The following is a 21,370-nucleotide window of genomic DNA, read 5'->3' as shown; positions in this document are numbered from 1 at the left end:
TTGAGACTGGTTGTCTTAAATAACTGGTATTATACTATACTTTCTATTTTATAGTCCATTTTATGCTTAAAATTTATATAATTTTTCAGAACAAAAGGAAGTGATATGTCAGTTTTATGTTTTTTAAGAAAGATATTTTTTAAGCAATGGCTATTGAAATTTCTACCTAAAATTTCCATGTAATTTTACACGGCTAAAATCAACCACACAAGTTGTATTCTTTGCTCACTTAATATTATGTTTTATAGGCTGTTCATGTTGATCCACAAACTTTATGTTTATCATTATTATAGATGTATATTTTAGGGCATTTTAAAGGTCTCCCCCTTAGAGTTTCTTGCAAAATTTGTGAATTTCACTTTATACTCAAATGTGCAAAGAAAATGCAGGTTTTCTATTCCCTGTAACTGCTTGGATCTCCTCATGAACCTACTCCTCCCGAGAATGGGGACAAGTAAACTTTCGACTCGATAATTTGTTACCATGGTCCCTGTCTGGTTAAATGATGACCTTTGGGGTAAACCTTTTTGGATGACCTTTTGGGGTAAATAAGATTTCCTGTCTTCTCCCACTCCCCCGCCCTTCTCTGAGAGGGCATCTGGGCTTTGAGGGGGGCTGGTGCCCTCATGGCACTGGAGGCTTTGCTATATCCTGCTGGTCTCCACCTCGGATTGAGTCTTGGGTGTGCATTGGCTGGTTTCACTTAGTGAGGTGACCTGCTCCTACCTAGAATCCAGCTGGAAATGAGACCCTTACTTCAGCATAGGCATTTCTCCAAAAAAGCTTGGCTACCTCCCCTTGCTGATTCACTCCACCCCAGCTTTTTCTGGGACTGTGAGACTCTTGGGGTCCCCTGGTCACAACTACAATATAACACCCACCTCAATCCCAGGTCCAGGCAACTTGCCTGGCCACGCTCATCTATAGGGTGCCTTCACCATTCCTGCCTTGACAGCCTTCTGGAGCAAGCTCCCAGCAAGGCTGTCAGATTTACCCTGCATGCCCCTGGGGATGCACACGCATGTCTGGGTCCCTCCCACACCACACTGGGGCTAATGTGGCTAGGCACGCTGGCTGGCGCTGTCTCTATGCCTACACACACTGAATTTCCACCTGTAATCTAATGAAGGCCCCCCACTCTACCTAGTTCTGAATGAGAAGCAGAGCCAAGCCCCCTCTGCCCTGGGTTTTTTCCCAACCTGTCTAAGACACCTCTCCCCTCTGCTTTTGCTTCCCGCCTCTGTTCCCTTCTCCTTTTGACTAGGGGAAGTGTGTGGAGCAAAACAGAAAAGCAAAAACAAAGGTGGCAAGATCCCTGACCATGGAAATAAGTAGCCAAAGAGAGAAAAGGGAAATCAGAAGGATGTAGTGTAAACATAAGTCGAGGGAAGAAAAAGGCTCCCAGAGAGAGAGAGGAACAGTCTAGCTGTGAGAAGAAGACGAGAACTGCCAAGCGTTCACCGGCTTGAGTAGCATGGAAGTCAGTGGTGACCCTTCCAGTGGAGCGGAGGGAGAAAGACCGATTGAGTGGGGTAGGTAAGGAGAGGAGGATAGTGAATGTAGACACTGCTTTCAAGAAATTTGGCTATGAAAGGGAGGAGAGAGAAAATACAGAATAGGGATGTGGCATCCCGGGAGAGGCTTTATTTGGGATGGGGCAGCTGTGAGTTAAGTTAAATACCGACAGGAACCAGCCAGCCTGAGGGAGAGGTTAACAGTTCAGGCGAGAACTTTTCCGGTAGCTCTGTCTTTCTCTGTGAAGCAAGAGGGAGGCAAAATCGTCCACTAGGAGTGTGATCAGTGGCGGCAGGACCAAAGAACTGCAGGAGGGAAGAAGTCTGGAAGAGCCTCCGAGATCAGTGGGAGGGAAAGCTGAGGAGGGACATACACAGAATTGCCAAGTAATGCTGGATGCCCAGGGACCTCAGCAAACGGGAATTTATTGGGGTAGTGACCTGGATGTGTGTGTGCGTGTGTGTTTCCCAGCAAACCCAGCCATCCAGGTCCACTCACAGACGTGGCAAACCACCCATCGTGCCAAATCACTTCACTCAACCAGCCACGCCAACGTGCTTTACCACATTGCCCACTGGCTCAGGTAAACACTCCACCTTGATTATAAACTCCTGAAAGGCAGGGATGGTGCTGCCTACAATACACACATAGCTGCAAGTGTCCTTAGAAATCATCTAGCCAAACTGCTTATTTTTCACGAGGAAAAGCCAAGCTTGGAGAAGGAGCCAGGAGTCCAGCGCAGACTCCTCCAGCTAAGCCCCATGCCCTCTCGCCAGTCCAGGGCTGCCTCTGTCTCCCTCAGAGCTCACAGTCTCCACTTTGGCTTCTAGTGTGGGCGTGAATTGTCAAAGGACGGCTTCACTGAGCGCCTAAATTTGGTCAAGTTGTAAAGCAGAAATACCATTTGATTTTTAAGGCAACACAACCTTCCCCAAGTGATAAGAAACAATTTACTAAAACAAACATACAGCTTCGGGGGAGGAGGGGTCCAAGGGACATTAACATACCATGTGTTTGAATTCCCAAGAGGGTAAATTTCTAGATTTGCACAAAGCTATTGCTTCTTCCGTTAACACGACACAGAGGAGATCAACCGAGGCTGTCCGGGATTTTGACTGAAGCCGGCAGAGTGTGGTCCGCACCACTGTACGACATACCCCCATCTCCGTTTGTTGTTTGGGATGAAATTCACATGTGATAAATCACACTTTAAGTATCTTCTTTTGCTCCTAAGTACCAAACATTTGTTTTCCAAATGGTTTACACTTCCTAGCTCAGCACTTGTTAATTCAGTAATAGAGAGGTAACGGAGAGGAAAAGAGGAGGAATGAGAGAGCTGGGACCGGACCACAGGAAAATTTTGAGAATGCTGCTACTGTCTACTAAATAAAGATAGGAAACAGAATTTTTTGATATCACAGAAAAGGGAAAAGGTCCAAGCTTTAGAATTTTCAACACTCTTTATAACTGAGCAACTGTTCTGAAAATTCAAGCAGATAGGTACATCAAGAAAAGTACTAAGTGTGAACCACTGGGAATATAAACACTTACGAGGCATCATCTCTGTCCTCGAGGAACTGACAATGTCAAGGTGAAAGAAGACACTGAATCAGGAGTGCTCGGAACACGTTTAAGAGTGGTTCATCCTTATTTAATCCGTATAGCTAGAGCGCAAGGTTCCTGTGGGGAATTAGAGATTAGATTGGCCAGATTGTGAGGTGTTGACAGCCAAGAGCAGGCGTGCAGCAGCAGTGTTTATGAGTAGCTGCTATCTTTCTAGTACGTAATCTTTACTTCAGGGCTCAAAGTCTATACTCCTCATAAAAGAATTCACTAGAAGTCCTATACCACAAAACCACAACTTCCAGATCAATACTCCTCTCTCCCACAAGGGGCTCAGGCCCGCTACTGGAGCATCTCAGCCAGACACAAGTCAAAATTAGGCCATTCACCAATATAGTGGTTTGGAACAGATTTTATTCCAGATTTTTGAATCCCTTGCATCTCTGTGGCGTTACCATGAAGGATAGTGTCCCTTAAATAGCTTCTCATTACAAGGGTCTCATTTGTTCGGGAGGACAGCACATTCAGCAAACTCAAGCCTCCAGATGTGGCCCTCAGAATGCGACCATCGTTTCTACAGCAAAGAAAACAAAGCTAAAGCCAGACAACGGATTGGGACAGCTGCCACCTCTGATCTGTAGGCATTTAGGGCCTTCCTGCGCCAAGGAAGCTGACCTCTACCATCCACTCTGCTCCACCCCAACCCAATGAACAACGACGAAAACAAGAACCACCAAAACGTACTTTGTTCTAAAGTGTATGGGCGTTGTTGCTTCAACTATGAAAAGACAGACATTCCTAGAAAGTGTTTTTTTTAAACCAAATTTCAGATCTCTAGACAGGAAGCCCAGAAAACTAGTTGGCAAAACTATTTTGAATGGATAAACCAAAAAGATGGGAACAGCATCTCAGAGGCTCATTAATAGATTGAGTCCATATTGACTTTCAGGGGTGAAGCAGAATCATTGTGCCTCAAAGACCAGCACAAGCACTCGGGAAAGTGACCACCATCTGTACCGCCAGGTCAGCTGGCCAAATTCCCAGGGAAATTTTATTACAAATAGGAGCTGGTTAACTCTCCTGGTTCATCTTCATATCGTGGAATTTAATAAATGCCTCCACTTGTGTGCTCCTACCCCGCCCCCTACAATGACAATTTCCTACAGTCTCCATTTTCCCCAAACCTCCAACTTTTCTGCTGCCATATGGCAAATGAACTTATCTCAAATGTTTCAAAGAAAATATGAAGCCACCAGTCACGAATTCTGTCACATCCTGACACCATTTTATCCAAACCTCCGTGCAGCTATTTCCATTCAGTCTATCTTCTCTCCTGTTAAAATGAAGGGTCTTTCCTCCTATCAAACAAAGGGCACAACCTCTATAGACACCTTAGGGTCTCATCCTCTCCTGTCTTCTCAGGCACTTTACTCCATTTTCCTCTCTTTCTCACATACCCTCAGCCTCTCCTTGCAAGATTTCCTTCCCAACAGCATTCATCCATCTTTCCCTTAGAGAGCCCTCCCATGCCTCACGCCTCCAGCCCTGTATCTCTCTCCTCCTCTCAGCCTTGCTGTGACTCATCCACGCTCACTGTTTGCATTTCCTCAGCTCCCACTCACTCCTCAACCCCTCCAATCTGACTGCCCTCCACTGAAAAGAGTCTTCTTTAGGGCAGCAATGACTTGCACATAGCTAACCCTGCTGCTTGTCAGTCTTAACATTTTTGACTTCTCAGAAGCCTTGGGCACAGGTAACAATTTTGTTCCTTCTTGAAATATGCGTCCTGAAAGACCACTCTCTTTGTTTACCTTCTGATTCTCTGGCCACTTTTTCTGAGTTTGCTTTGAGAACTCCTCCTCCTCCTCCAAAACTTTAAACATTGGAGTTTACCAAAATTCTGTCCTGGACTCCCTTCTCTTCTCTGTGAGCTCTCCTTCAAAGGCCTTACCCACCCCAATTTTTATTTTGGGGCCAAATCTCTGCTCCAAGCTCCAGTTCTCCAGATCAACTACCTACTTCACATGTCCATGGGAAGCTTTCACACCACCTCAGTCTCTGCAGATCCGAAACCAGTGTAGGATGTGTTTCTTCTCAGCACACCAATAGCTCCTCCCTCTCCAGCCTGCTCATCTCGCAAAATGGCACCTCCAGTGAAGCCCTTTGTGCCGAAGACTGGAGCTCGTCCTTGGCCCCTCATTCTCCCTCCCTACTTGCATCCAATGGGTTAGTGAGCTCTGCCCATCCTCTCTCCTAAACACATTCCCAATTCATCCACTTCTCTCCATCTCTACTCCCTCTATCCTAGCCAAAGCACCTATAATTTTCACAATATGACAGTCCCAAAGGCATACTAAAGGCTTTCCCCCATACATGCTACTACACACAACAGTCAGTAGTGAGAACACTGCTTTAAACTCTGAAATCGCTGAACGTGTCAGTGCCTGGGGCAACCTCCATCCAGTCCTCCTCTTGGACGCCATGCCCCAGACAGGCATTTTATGTCATCTTGGGCACCAAACTCCTTCCAGCCCGGAGCCTTCTGCCACGAAGTCTGCCCTGCCTGCGACACTCTTCTCTCCCGCTCTGCCTGTTCTCTTCTCCTTTTTCCTCATGCCCCCTCCTCCACCCAGACAGCCTGGCCAGTTCTGCTCATACTTTAGAGTCTCAGCTGTAACGTCTCTCCCACAGGGGCATTTTCCTGATTGCCACCATCCCCAGAAGAGGTTATATCTTTTTATGTATTCACAGCATTTCTCCATAGCACCACAATTGTAATTAAGTAGTTATTTAATTATTTGCTAAGTGGATGTCTACCTTTCTAAACTACAAGCTCCATGAGAGCAGAAACATATGCCTGGCTTTGCTCACAATTGCCTTCCTAGGACCCGGTGAAGTGCTGACATTAGCAGGCGCTCAACAAATATTTATTGAATGAAGGAATGAAGCCTCAGCTCAGACTATCATGTGGACAAGAGTTGTATCAGACCCTCGTGAGCACCTTTCCAGAGCCTCAAGGCCTCATGAATCCTTGATCCAGCTCTTCCTGGGCTCTGTGGAGGATGGCCGTGCATCCCAGTTTGCCCAGGACAGTGCCAGTTGGCGCCTGTTGTTCTGGCATAATTATTGTGTCCCCTTTTCAATCTTAAAAGGGATTTAGTTTGAATTTTAAAAACCACGGTCAACAGTGCTCCAACCAACTTGATGCAGTCACAGCCTGACAGCGCTACCCACATGCCTCTTGTCCCTGACCCTGGAGAGGTCACTGGTTGACACCACCAGGTGTTCACACCCACACGTGAGTAGATGGAGCCTGGAGTGTAGGGGAGCTGGCCTCCAGTGTGAGACAGGAGCCAGTGTGTGAATTCTCTCCCTTTCTCACTGTCAAGGGGACATCCCAGGGTTTGGCTGATACAGCCTCTCAGAGGCGCAGCCCCGTGGACCGGGAAGGTAGTGGCGCTTAGCGACAGCGTGTTCCCTGCTGTGGACTCCCCTGCCTCACTCCACTTTATGCCTGCCCTTCTGCCTTCTGCCTCAGCCTTTGACTTCCAGAGAACCCAGGCTAAAACCAGGATTTACTTCCAGGGAGCCCTACAGGGAAGAATTAAAACTAAAGAGTTGGAGAGGGTGAATATGAGAAGACACTTTTTGGCTCAATAAAAGACCTAAGAGCCAGCAAATACGGGCATGTTTTTCTTGAGAGGTAATGAGTTCTCTGCCATCAGAGATGCTTAGACAGATGCTATAGTGTCCCAGGTGGACCACTGTGAAAAGGATTTCAGCATTAAATAGGGCTGGGGAAACTTCTAATTGCCTTCCTCCCCGAGGAGCCCATGGTTCTATATTAGGTAAAAAGTTACGTTATATGTCTGTTTAGAGAAAGTAATTGAAAAGTAGATAAATACTTATTTAGTTTTCAAATGTTATCTAAAAAGCTGTTTTCCATGAATATTCCGACTCACCATGTGCCCAGATAAAGGGGTAATGGCCTACAGATCAAGTCTTAAAAATAGCGAAAGACACAAAGCCCCCCAAACATTCCTGACTGACGTAAATATGCACGCTCCATCTAAAAAAAGTGTTGTTATCCTGAAGACCCTATTGGCTGGTGGGTAGTAACACGTTTCTCTAAGATCAGGCGATTGTTTTCACGTCTCTTTCAATGTACCATTTCTGAAGTCATCAATTTTATTTTTAAGTTAATTTTTAAAAGCTCTGAACATTCGAAGATAAAGTTCCTATCAACCTCCTGTGTAGCGAGGTACAGTTTTGGATTGTTTTCAGACGTGAGGTACTTCCTTTCTCAGGGAAGTTTCACTGTTAAGCACAGCGTGGACTCAAGTACAAAATGTCACATTGCTTCAGCAGCCTGACCCTCAAGGAACGGAAGGACACCGGTTCTTTTTTTTAAAGATTGGCACCTGAGCTAACAAGTGTTGCCAATCTTTTTTTTTTTTTTCCTGTTTTTTCTCCCCAAATCCCCCTGGTACTTACTTGTGTATCTTAGTTGCAGGTCCTTCTAGTTGTGGCATGGGGGATGCCGCCTCAGCATGGCTTGATGAGTGGCGCCATGTCCGCGCCCAGGATCCAAACCAGTGAAACCCTGGGCTGCCGAAGCAGAGCATGTGAACTTAACCACTCGGCCATGGGCCGGCCCCAGGACACCGGTTCTGAGCACACATCGGCAGCTGCAGAAGCTGCCCCTACTGACCCTGGCGAGCAGGGTCATTGACCTGAGTCTACAAAGAGGCCCAGATGTTTAGGCAAATCCAGGCTTGTTCGTGTCAGAAGCCATTTGCTGTAGTGATTGCGTCAACAATGCAGCTGTAGGAGGCCGTGTGGGTGGCAGGATTATGTTTACAGAAACTGTCCATTCGTGGCCAGACTCTGGCCACAGCTGGAGAAAGAGCCAGCCTGTTCCTGCCAAGAGGACCAAGAAGCTAGGCTGGGGGTCAGTGTCATCAGCATACAAGCTGGAGTTTCAGGGCACCGCTCCAGAGCCAGCAAGGACCTATAACGCTAGAAAGGGAAACTGAGGCAGAAACCCACACAAACAAACTGCAATGACTTGTCAGAGAAAAAAAAAGAAGGGCAACTGCACACCTCAGGGCCTTCAGTGAGCACATGGGTGCCCATCGCAGCAGATAGAAGGATCACAGAGCTGTTTCAGACCCCACCGGCTGGGGCCTGAGGCGGCTGTCACCCACTGGGCCCTGGGTAGATTAGCCAAGGAACAGAGTGAAGAGAAATGTGCGAGTGGAGACCAACAGAGATGCCAATGGAAGCAGCTGAGGAAGACACACTTTGGCACCTTTTCTTCAAGATGTAATTGGCATGCACCCAAATCTTATTTTTCATTCGTGCACACGTTGGCCATTCACAAGGGATGTGCTCTAACTCCACCTAAAAAGCCCCCACATCCAAGCCCTTCTGAAGGGTATAATTGGCACTTCGGGGGGCATCAGCTGGAGTGCTCACTGAAACAACATCATGAATCAGCTGTTCCTTTTTCTCTATGGAGTTTATGTTGAACTCGACTCAACTTCTCATCAAAGTCTCCACGTCTCTCACCATTGGACTTTTTCTCCCTGTTGGAAAGAATGATACTTCTCATAGCAGGGGTTTAAGCTACCAATATCCATTTACATCTATTCAAAAAGCCAAATGAAAGCAATGTGATGATGGTCATGACGCTGGCCTCAAAGGACCCAGGTCAAAATTTAGAGCTGGAAGGAAGCCTTACGTACCCCGTTGTCTAATTCTCACATTCAAAGGTGTGAGAGTTGAGGATGAGAAGGGCTAAGTGGCTTGCTGCTTTGGAGAATACATAAAAAATACTCGTCCAAGGTTGCACAGCTAGTTAGTGGCATCAACAGAACTAGAATCCAAATCAAAGCTTTTCTCACCTCGTGTGCTCCCAATTTTTACATAGCATGTAAAATTCACAGCACCACATGGAAATTCATTACTCCAGATGCCTTCCTTTCTAACTAGTGTCCGCTAAGTGGTAGCCAGCCACGTGCAACATTCTATAAATGAACACTGACCTGGCACTTACTGTGTGCCAGGTGCTTTGGAGAAGGAATCAAAGTAAGATTAAGCTGCTCCAGTGCTCAAGAGCTTACAATCTAGTTGGAGAAACAAGACATTTGTCTAACGGAGTTTAATGAGTGACTATGTGCCAGGCACTGCTGTAGGCACTGGCAAAGTAGTGAACTGAACTAGTCGAGGCCCCTGCCCTTGCCCAGTTTCCAATCCAGTGGAGGAAACAGCACAAAAGCAGACAAATAAATAAACAAGGTGAGTTAAGGTGGAAATGATGGAGGATAACGTGATGGAGTGGGTCTGGACCACTCTTGAAGACTGAGAAGCCAGACATCATATCTTCTCTGAGATGTGATATTTGAGTTGATATGTCTCCATTACAAGAAGGGCAGCAGCCTGCAAAGACCTGAGAGGAGAGCTTTCCGGGGCAGAGGGACAAGGAAGCGCAGGTTTGCATGTCCTGCGTACAGGAGAAAGGCCAAAGGACAGGTAAGCCAGGAGAAGAAGAGTTTGAGTTGAGCTCAGTGTGTTAGGCACAAACCAAAACATGCAGAGCCCTTAACCCAGACTAGGAATTTGGGTTTTCTGCAGGGGAAGGGCATCATCTGACCACAGTTACAGCTGACTAAAAAGAAATCAACGTATATACTGTGACAGATGCATGTGCTGCACCCAGGGTAGGGACGGCCCAGAGGTGACAGAGACTGGCTGGTGAGGGGGGCGTGACTCCAGCAAAGGGAGAAGAGGCATCAGAAGTAAAGCGCATGCTTGTTCACCTTGTGTAAAGCAGGACCACACATTTGCTCATTGCTGGTCTGGGAAAGAAGAATGGCAGCTTTCTATGATCCCAAGCTAACTTTGTATTTCCCCCTGGACCTAAACATACAGGCAGAATGATTTGTTTAACTTTCCTGCTAGAGGTGGTTGCACATGAAAGAGGTTGCTAATTGGGGAAGAAGAAAGCCTTCCGAAATGTGGGAAGAACGTGTGCAACGGTGCTCAGGCGAGGGGTCACGTGAATAGGGGCGTGACGGGGAAGAGGTGAAATGCATCACCTGAAGTCCACAGCCAGGTGGGGAGTGGAGAGGGAGGGCGAGCGCGGCAGCAGGAGCTCGCTCCAGGCCCTCAGCAGCCAGGTCAGGTTCTCACTTCATCCTGGGGAGAAAGTGGGTTTCTCTGAAAGATCCGCCTGGGCGTGAAGGGTCAGGTGTGCATGTTCAAATATCATTCCAGCCGTCACACGGGAGACCAGGCTGAAGAGGAGCTGGACGGAATCAGTGAGGCTCTCTGGGAGGCAGAACAGTGATTCGGAGTAAGACCCGGGAACCTGAACTCAGGCGGATCCCAGGTGGTTCATCACACTCCGAAGCCAGCTTCCGAAGATCGCACTGCTCACGTGGCTGGTCCAACACACAGCTCTTACGCTTGGTTTGCATAACCACGTGGGACTCTGTTTAAAGTGACACCTGGTACTTATTATCTCTTGTGCTGTTCGACAATCCTGTGGGGTGGACAGAGTCTGCCGTTACCTCCAGTTGGCAGACACGGAAGGAGGCCCAGGAAGCACAGCCATCAGAGCCAGGGCCAGACCCCAGGCCGGCTGGACAGCTAAGAGCACACGGCACATTCGGACCATCTTTAACAAAGCAAAAACAGGCAGAACCTCAATGGTGAGACTAAAATTGCCCTTTTGAAATAGGAGGCAACGAAACCTTAAAAAATGCTGGTGTTGCCGCAGGGTTTCAGGACGTTAGTAGCACAGACCCTGGGCCCCTCTTCAACTCCTCTCTTGTCCAGCTTCCTCATTGACAACCTCCCCAACTTTCTTCCTCTTTCAAACCCTGAAGATCAAGAGCGCCCGTGGGAGGCATTAAGAAAAGCTGACTTTTCACATTTGCAGAGCCCTCCCTAGTCTCTGAAACCTGGACTCCTCAGAAGAATCTCGAACCTCACATCCCCACGAACCAGAAACCGAAGCCTCCTACCACTTCTGCAGACTTCCAGACAGTTCCTTCTACTTTGGAGCTTTTGCTCTCAGTTTCTTGTGCTCCCCACCCGCCTAGGGTCACCCCCACTCCCCTCGTACCCCATCAACTCGAGTCATGATATTTAACATTTTCTCCAAATTTCCCCCATAAAGAACCAACGTGCACAAAAGCATTGGTGAGCCATGTGGACTTGACACATTATCCCACTGGGAACATGGAATACCAGTGTCTGCCCCGACCCTGACGGGAAACCTCAAAACCACACTGCACACCTCCTTTGTTCTAAGTCCCTCTCACCCTCGGCTCTTGGGGGAGGAGGGAAAAGTATCTCCCCACACACAGCATCCAGCCATGTGGGTTCCAAAGTCTTCCCTTCCCACCACTAATGCAGAGCCATCCAGCCTCCCCATTCCCTCGCCCGGGGCCACACGAAACCCCACAATCCTCCGAGCGAGACACACCAGGTTCCCCTCCTCAGATGGCAGTTGTAGTCATACGTTACAAGGAGGGCTTTTTAACTTTACTTTTGCCTCTGGTTATACACAGAAATACAGGGTTCAGCTTCATTTTTGTTCAAAAGCATGTCTCTCCGCTGGGGTCCGTTGTCTGAGGGAAGGCACCTGCAGGTCAGCAGCGAAGTCATCACTTAGCAGGTATTAACTGTGACTTCTTCTAACTAGGAGGAATTACGCCCTTCACCTCCAAACCCAAGGGGTCTGCTGACGGGAACGGCTAATCTGGGTTTAGCAAAATTTTCTATTTTTTCTTCCCGACAAGAATGCAAGCTGAGGAGATTTTGAGAAATGAGACAGGAAAGAAAACTGAGTGGGTTTGAAGGAACTTCAGACAAAACATCCAGGGAGAAGACCTAGAAGAAAAGAGATGTGACAGGGATTTAAGAAAGAGCAAGAGAGAAAAAAGCCACATGGGAAGTGATGAAATTCCTTCATTTCTCCCCAGAACCTCAGTAAGAGCCACATTAGTCATCATTGTAGAGCTCAATATATGTGTCTTTCAAAAGCAGGAACATGCCAGGTCCCACCTGAGGGTGGGCAGAAGATGGAGAGCAGAGGTGACCCGGGAAGTGGCCTTGAACTTCCCTGATAGGTATTGCCCCTGAGTGAGATGACCAAGTGGACACAGGGGGTAACGTTTGCCTGGGGTGGGCTCATATGCAATTAATTGACACAAACAGTGAGTTGTAATACAATAGCACCCACTAAATGCCCACCTCGGCCTAAGCCTAACCGTAACCTATAAAGTTATTTCAAGCTTCCTCCTAAACCAGGAAATTAAAGGCTTACACTCTGCATCGGTGAGAAGTGAACCCCAAAACCATATGTGAATCCCTTTCCTTCTATAAGGTTTTTATTAGCTTTTAGCATCCTCCCCCCCCAAAAAAAAACAAAGTCAAAATCCTCCTGAGAATGAAGAAAGGAACTTCTTGTCTCCCTTGTTCTGTCATTTCCTCCCCAGGGTTTTCCTTCTTTTATCCTTCCTTCAGCCCAAGCCTCCACCAACCAACTTTTCTCTCCGACAAATGTGAATAAAGCGAAAGCAACCAAAAAATAAACAAAGAGGACCCTCCTGTCTCCAGGTGGCAGAAGCAAGGAGATCATGTGGCGCCATCTGATTGGTTCTTGGGTCCTTTCTGAACCACATCCTCCTGAGCCTGGACGTCCACAGCGAAGGAGAGCCCTCCAACACAACCCATTCTTCTTGTTTTCTAACCTCAGCCTGTCTGAAAAAGCTGATATTTTCTAAAGGACTTTAATAATATGAGTGAATGTGGGAAATCAACAAAGAAAAGTCAAGTTCACAAGTTTAGTTTCTGGCCCTGTGATAGCCAGTGTATTGTCCCCAGATGCCCAGGATCTGGTCTAGATTCTCCTCCAAGAAAGTTCAGCTTTTAATGTCTTTAATGACTTGTCCTTGTTTCACCCTCTCTCCTTCCTCGGAAGATGTCAGCAGCAAGGGTCACAAGTTCAGGTGACTCGAGGGCCAGACAGGAGACATAAAAAGATCCAGCCTGTCCAGCCAGCAGTGCACGGTGGCAGCCCTCACCCAGCAAAGGCTGGTTTTCACCATGTGGACATACACACCCAAGGCTGCCTGGTCTTCTAGTTTCTTTGAGAAAAGCCAGAAACACAAATTTTTTTAATGGAATGTCACAATGTTTAAATGTCTGTAACCAGTTCAAACTTTCTTAAATATTCTGTGTGAACCAAATAACCCATCTTTGCTGGTTGGGTTAGACCGATAAGGTTCCAGCTTACAAACTGCGGCTCAGGGCCTGAGGCCCCACGCTTCCTGTGGCTCACGTTGCCTAGATGCCCATCCTACACACTCACCCACCCCAAGGGGAATAATGACTTTCCTAGGGTAGAAATTTTGAGAGCCCGTTTACACTGAAATACACTGTCGAAACACAGCAGCATCTTCTCTCAGCCTCTCTTTTAAGGAACATCGAAGAATTTTCTTGAAATTGGCTATTGATCTGATTGATCCTCATTCAGACTAATGTTTTGATTAATGTTTTCCTTAGAAAGTTAAGAATTTTCTTCTTTGTTTTTCAGAAGTCTGGGGAGCAAGGCAGTCAAAAGGGTAGATACGCTTTATTTCTAAATTACAGCTTCAAAATGTAGGTGCCCTACAACCACAAAGTTCTTTTAAAATAATCACAGGACGAAAGGTAAAATTGTCCTTTTTACCTGAAAGGTAAAGCTGTCCTTTTCAGTTCAGTTCAAGGAGTATTGACTCTGTCCTTACTGGCATGGCCGAGTCCCTGTCCCAGGGAAGCTCACGGGGTCACTGACAACCTCTGACTTATAGCACTGCCACCGCCGCCCCTGTCACACTGGTGCTGCGGGATCATTTAGAGTGCCTTGCTGAGATGAACTGCTAATCCCAGGGCTTCTTTTGCTTCTTGAAAACAACTTTTTTCAATAGGCACTTAAAATGGAGAAATTGACTGAGATTACTGGGGTACACATCTCTCTTTCAGAAACTGTGTCATCGCCTCAGCACAACCCCAGCAATAAGGGCGGGGGTCAAAGGCCAGAGATGTGTGACTTCTTGGCCTGTCATGTTTTAGGTCCTGTTGGGTACCTAGAACCAAGCATGTCTTTACTCCCTGGATCCCCCAGATGAGAAGCCCTTCAAGGGCCTTCCTCTCCCTTCTGGCCCACTGTGTGCCCTGCACAAAATCATGTTGTGGAAACATATTTCGGCAGCAAAAATAGGTAGTGATATCCTGACTGAATGTGAATTTTATAAAGTGGACAAAATATTTAAAACACTTAAGTTCATTCACTCAAGCAAACATTTGAGAACATACCGTTTATACATTAAATTATTACACATAGGACCTTTATCCATGTAACTATTTGCATTTCATGAAAGCACTCTCCCATGCACGATCTCATTCAATCCCCACAAAACCCTCTAAGGTAGAAGAAACTAATGGGCTCCCCCCCCCCCCGTTTTACCGCTGGGGAAAGTGAGGAGAAGTGACGAACCCTTGGTTACTGTGAGTATGAAAATGGACACCTAAATGTGCACCTCAGGTCTCTGACTTGAGAACGGGGCCTTCTCCCACTTCAATGGGCAGTGTTCCGGCACAAGATGTGGCAGCAAACCTGTTCTTAAACATTTACAAGAAAATGCGTCAACCCCAGCTGCAAAGAATTCCTTCTCAAATGGTTTGTTGCATCTCAGCAAAGACTCTTTGTGAGTTGATGGAACAGATCAGCACCTGAGGGAACTAGTGAGCTCTGTGAGGGGCCAGTGGATGTTAAGCACCATGCCTGAGACACTGAGCACTCTGCCTTCCTCAGCAAACATCAAAGCAACTATGAGCTGCAGTAATGGGGCTTCTGCAAAAGCACCACTCAGTCCTGGAAGCCTCAGGGAGCCGGGGAAGAGGCATCGCTTCATTCATTCCATACCAGGGATGGAACCACTGTGCCAACATGCATGTGGGGACCCCACTCCTTTCCCATTCGTAGTCCCTGTCCTTTTGGAGGGGCTGATTCCTGCCCCTACCTCTGAAGAGGGCGCATGCCCCCCGCCCAGTCTACCAGGGTGCCTCACCAACAGGACCACAGGGACTGATTCAAGAGTATGTGACCCAAATCTGTCCAGTCAGACCTCCTCAGGACTTTTGCTGGAATTATTGGAAAAGAAGCATCCCTTTTAAGCTTAGAGGATGAGCTATAAAGATGAAGTAAGACATATCTGCCACGATGTAGGGAGAACCTACTCAAAAATGAGGCCAACACAGAGAGAAAGCAAAGCTAAGAGATACAGCAAGAGTTTTGATGACCTTTGAGCCCCTAGATATAGTCAAGCTTGAAATCATTACATCCCAACACTTCGGAATTATCTCATCCAATAAATTCCCTTTTTTTTGCTTAAACAAGTTTGAGTTGGTTTCTGTCACTTGCAATCAAGATTCATGACTATTAAAGCTAGTGTCAATCAGAAGTAAATGTTTGTAAAGTTGTGTAGTTAAATTATTTTTTAGTGTTTTAAATTTTTTGTTCAAAATTTTGTAAAGAAAAAACATATAATTATGTGATCGTAGCATGTTTGAGAATACTTTAAATGTTATGTTTATTATGAATGGCATTAATCATTAGTATAAATAGAATTACTACTAGAAATGTTGCATTGGTAAATTGCATGAGCATGGTTAACAAAATCATGCCTCAAGCTTGGATGTGCAAGCAAGATAAGAGGAAAGGCCACACTGTTGTGATTTCTTTCATCTCACCAGAGGACGGAAGGAACTGAGGCAGAATTTGGAATTATTTATTCATTCAGTGGAAACAACAGATATTATATGCGGTCAAGGTTCAGTTGTGAATGAAAGAGGATTCGTGGGGCCAGGCAAGCTTGAGAATTTCTTGGGCATCTTATCTGCCACTTTGTTCTACCAGGAACTATTACACAAGTACTCTAGATGCACAGGGTTTCTCTTTGAACCCGTCAGTGTTGATAAAGGAAACCCTAGCTGAGAGATGACAGAACTCGTCTGTGCAATAGTGTTTGTGCATCGGTTTAGACTGTAGCAGTTGTGGCCTCTCATGCTCCCCCAGACCCTTTCATCAACAAAGAGAATCAAGTCATCACATCGAGGAGGGTAGGATCAGGTCAAAATTAATCTGTTACCTATTATTTCAGGAATGCAAATTAAGTCACAAATCGGTAGAGCTGAAAGGGAGCACAATGATCATCTATTCCAACTCCCTTATTCTAGAAAAAATGAGGTCCAAAAAGGTCCAAAAACGTCATGTCCGAGTGTCTTGGGCAAGGAAACACTCTGACACGATAGAGTGATGAAACTGGAGTATAGCTTGTCACAGGGTAAAGAATTAAATTTAAAATACCATCTTCCTCCTATTTCCTCCTGCTCTTTTTCTGTAGATTGTTTATATGCCATTCTGCACACGGATCATCTCCCCAGAATCTTTGGAGTCCATATCGTTACTTAGGTAAAAACGACTACCTGCTCCTGGTTCGACCTCAAGGCCTAAGTTCCAGTCATCAGCTTTTTAGGCACAGAAACTCAACTTTGAGGTAAGCAAGGGTAACCTCATCTCTTCCTTTGCATTACTCACCCCTAAGTCCCTGAGGTTGAATTAAGGTCCTGATATGTCTTACTGTCACCCCAGGGTCTCAAGGCTCCTGGATCCCAGTCCAGATCTTTTTCTGCTACATCAGGTGACTTTCAGAGGAAGCTTGCATGATCAGGAAATAAACCCTCCAATGTTAAAACTAGGGGGAACCTAGAATAACCCCCTAGGTTTGTGAGAAAAGCAAGTACCAGAGAAGTGAAACTCCTAGTCCAAAGCCACACAGCTGGTTAATCCCCAACTCAGCCTGGCCATGTCTCCTGACTCACTGACGGAGCTCCTCCTCACATTGCCCACTTCCCCTCTCTCCCAAATCATGTTAACTGTGTGGTACTTTGCCCAAAAATCATGTCCCTGAAATGTCTGACTGTAAAGCAAATTTCTATAACCCAAACACCACTTTTTCACTGACTGCTTTCGTGAAATGGCAAATCAGTCCTGAGCAGATTACGTGGCTGAATTCAATATGGTAGAAATCAGCTGCAAATTATAGTAACAGTCAAAATAACTCAAAATGACTCAAAATAAGTCAAAACTACTGACTAGGACAAGTAGGAGCATTACGTCCATGTTGATTTTTTTCTTACTAGAAAATACAAAAATTTCATGGTATACGGACACTTTCCTCACCACATTTTAAAAGATTAAGTCATTCAACTAACGTTTATTAATGTGCCAGGCTCCACTCAAGGTGCCAAAGATACAAGAGTGATCAAAACAGTTCTAAAAATCACTGCCCTCATGCAAGTACACGCTCTTACATTCTAGTAGGAATCACATATTTAATTTTTTTTGTTTTCATAAATCAATTCAAGTTAAGACAGTTTGTTGATGCGCTTGCAAAGCACTGTGAAAAGTACACAATCCATGGTCTTTGTCCTTTAAAAATTTAAAGTAGCTGGGGAGAAAACAGACATGCAGCCACTCACCAAAACAATTATTGATAAAACATATACATGATGGAGCCACAAAAATTCATGATCTCAAAATAAATCCTGAAAATAAATCAGAGGAAGAAAAATCAGAGGCAACGTTTCAAAGCAACAATCTTGTCAAGGGAAGAGAGAGGGGAGTCTGGTGTGGAAAAGGCAGAGCCAGAGAACGTGACCCAGCAAGAGCTGGCCTGTTTGAGGTACAGTGAAGATGCCTCCCACCTGGGCCAGGGTGGGTAAGAATTGCCTGGACCCTTGAAGGCCTGACTGAGATGCTGTAGATTCAGCCTATAAAAAATCAAAGCTACCAAAACTTTTAAGCGAGACACTAACACACGTGGAGTCCTCTCCTGGCAGAACGCACGAGTCCCCGTGCTCGCTCATCAGACGCATGCTGCACGCTGTGTGTGCTACGTGCTGGGTGAGGAACCCATGTGATGGCCACCTCCCCTGGGGAAACGGACACTGAACAAACGAATGTCATGCTTGGGAAGAACTGTGAGTGAATTAACAGGCCTCAGAGACAGAGCTTCACAGGGAGACCCCGTCAGACATGAAAACCTCTAAGGAGGCAGTGGTCCCGCTGGACCCAGATGAAGGGTGAGGAGGACCAAGTCCCAGGGAGAGGAGGGCAAAGCGTCCAGGGAGGAAGCAGACTGTGAGGTCTGAGGCAGGGACAAGAGGTGGCTTCCTCAGGCAAAGGTGGCCCCAGGCCCCACAGCAGGGCTGGGGACAGGGGTTGCAGAGAGGCAGGTCAGGTCAGAACTAGGAGGATGTCACAGAGCTTTAATAAGGAGTGCTAGGATTGCTTTTTCTTGTTTTAATTCTAGCTGCTTTGTGGACAGTAGATTGGAGTCAGGAAAACCACCAAGAAAAGCAGTAGCTAGGCTGCACTGGGGAAATGCTGAGAGCCCGGTGAGGGCTCTGAGAACCAGGAAACAGAGCGTTTGCACTGTCCCCTCTGCTCTTTCCTCGTCTCAGCCAGGCTCACAGGGAACAGGGGCCAACATTACGGACAAGTCCAACACACCTGACAGATGCTGCAGCCCAGGCCAAGAATCTCTCTAGAAACGACGTGTCTGCCCCTTTGCCCCAGTGGCTCAGTGGTGCTGTAGGTACAGAGGCCGGCCTGACCGTGGGAGGTGAGAGAAGAGAGCAAACCTGTCCCTGCTTCGCCCGTCCCTGCCCTGCTCGCTGCCTCTCCAGAGCAAACTTCCTCCCACACCTGCCGCCCCGGCAGGAACATCCTGGCCCCTCCAGCCCCCGTGTTCTCAGGACTTTGCAACACCAAACTTGTGGCTGGGAACTTTTGAAGCACAGAATCTGGAAGAGTCAACAGTCTGACGTTCGCGTGTCCCTCTGCCTAAGCCCAGCCTGTGCCCGGCAGCACCTTCCAGCTCTTAAAGAGCCAGCTAAACCTGCTTCTTGTAACTGCCCTGGGGTTTTAACAGCTGCTCCGCCCGTCAACTGCTTCCATCAACTGCGGCTAACTCAGAACCGCCTCTGAGTTCTCACCCCCACACTGACCCCACACTCTTACCTCCTCGACGTCTTTGCTTTGCTTCTTAGCCTCCTCCTCCGTGCTCTTCCCCAGAACCAGCCTACCTTCTGAGAGTTTCTCAATAGTGCTGAGCGCTGGTGATCACCTCCATCAGCGAGTGTCAAGCCTTTTCAGGACACACTTAAATGCATTGTCAAAAGCATCACCAAAAGCTATTTCTTAGGAAGAATATAATGCTATGGAGCATTGTTCTGCCTAGGTTGACCATTCATAAGATTTGTCTGAAGTCCTGGGTCTGCTCTTCCGTTCTGCATCAACACCAAGGTTGTGACATCTGGACTCAATGTCCAGAAATCCATTATTTCCAATTTTGCACAGTTAGAACTGGGGGCTGCTATGTAGCCAGACTCTGCCCTGAATGTGCACTTTCCCCGGCCTAGCCGGCCTCAACCTCTGCTGGCCAAGGTCCTCCGGCCCATTTCCGTCCCCTCATCCTCCACCTTCACTGGAGACTACACTCTCTTCCCCTCACAACCAAATTTCTTGAAAGTTTGCTCAGTTTGTTCTCCCTTTCCTTACACCCCTCTGCCCACTCTTTAATCCACTGCCTTCAGGTGTCCCCAACCACAACACGGCCAAAACTGTCTTCTGTTAAAGACACCAGGGAGCTTCTCGTTATCAAAAGCTACGGATAGGTTTGTCCTCATCTTGGGACATCCCTGGGCCACTTATTCCATCATGTGAGCACTCTGTTTTGAAACTCTGAGCTCTTTGTGTTGCCAGGCTCCATAGTCCACAATCGGCTACGAAGATGCATTTAGACACAGCGTCTTCAAGAAGTTCCGAGTCTGGTGGGGGACATAGGCTGTTTTTTGAAATTTGTTGTAGCCAATGTGCTTACTCTCTAATCTTCTGTGAGTGGGTTTCTACTTCCCCAGAGGTATTTATCCATCTGCAACAGGAGGTGTTGGCCACTGCACAGACACCTCCCTGCTCAGCAAGTAGATAATGAAGGGCTTATGCAATTACCCAAAACTCCCTTGGCCAGTGAATTAAGCGACCATAGCTGAACTAAACTTGCTTTAGATATGGAGTGGGCAACTCTTCTAGTATCAGGGAGAGGTTTTGACCACGAGCAGGTTTTTAATTGAGTCTTGATGCTCCCATAATAAACTATCTCCTCACGAATAGAGCAAAGCTCCCACATGTGTGACCCCGTCGCTCTTGAGTCTTCTTTGCCACCAGGCACTCCTGGGAAGCACTGTGCTAAGAAAGAGCTGACTATCTGTTCGGTTCCAGGGGCTCAGCCCTCCCTGATCTCCTTCTTGGAGTCTGACTCGATTCCTGGGACTGGACAGTCGCTCGGGCAGTAGTGCTGTGGCGCCCAGGACTGGGAACCCTCCCAAATCTCTTTGCAATTCGACTTCCCTACAGCTGGCTGCTGAAGGCGAAGAGCGCCGCTGCTATGAACAGAGACTCTACTGCTGACCAAAGCCTTGCATGGCTTCCACAGAGAGCGCTGCCATGACTTTTCCTCTACCATTCCCAACAGTGGGCGGGAGCTCTGCTATTGGTAGCTGCCAGAGTTCTGCCAAAGCATGCAGACACTCCATGATGCAGACGGCCCAGTCTCTGTCCCGGAGTCACCTGGGCCAAACTTTGCAGCAGGATGCACTTCCCACATTCCTAGGGAGCAGGTCTCTGCCTTGATCCTTCTCCCCTCTGGGCCTGTGTGGGCGCCTTCATAAAACTTCACAAAAGCCTACCTGAAATACTGCCACACCCCCCAACCCCCACACACACACACACAGTTACTTTAGGTAAACCTGGCATCTTCAAATGTGCCCACATGTCCATATGTTGCAATTGGCATTGATCTCCGTTCAACACAATAGAGTGGGTGCCTAGAGAGGCACATGAGGGTGGGGATTGGGGATAAAGCAGGAAAAATGAAATGAGATGGGTGCCTTTCACAGACCAGTGATGATAATGAGCCAAGAACCAGGGAGTGTGAACAAATCTGTCTCAGCTTCGAGTGCTGCCTGGGAGGAGATGCTGCCGCTGCTTTGACTACATCCTGGGGACATAAGTCTGTCCTCCAGCTTCTGCTGTCTTCTTCAGAAGAGTACCTCTGGGCTACTGGAACCGCTTCAACTGGATGTGCTGAGAGCTGGAAGGTCCTGGGAGTTT

At 47.1% G+C, this 21,370-nt stretch overlaps 1 long non-coding RNA gene across 1 annotated transcript in view; it reads right to left on the bottom strand.

Annotated features, from left to right (window-relative positions):
- Positions 1–7,856, bottom strand: part of LOC139045775 (uncharacterized) — a 53,052-nt gene extending 45,196 nt beyond the window's left edge. Inside the window, exon 1 of the long non-coding RNA XR_011504869.1 lies at positions 7,573–7,856. This is a non-coding gene — a long non-coding RNA (uncharacterized lncRNA). The remainder of the gene's footprint in view (positions 1–7,572) is intronic.
- Between the last annotated feature and the right edge of the window lie 13,514 nt (positions 7,857–21,370).

Source organism: Equus asinus, chromosome 7 (genome assembly GCF_041296235.1).
Source record: "Equus asinus isolate D_3611 breed Donkey chromosome 7, EquAss-T2T_v2, whole genome shotgun sequence".
Taxonomy (NCBI): Eukaryota; Metazoa; Chordata; class Mammalia; order Perissodactyla; family Equidae; genus Equus; species Equus asinus.
Note: the sequence above shows the minus strand (reverse complement) of the source record. Positions and strands in the feature narration are given on the sequence as shown.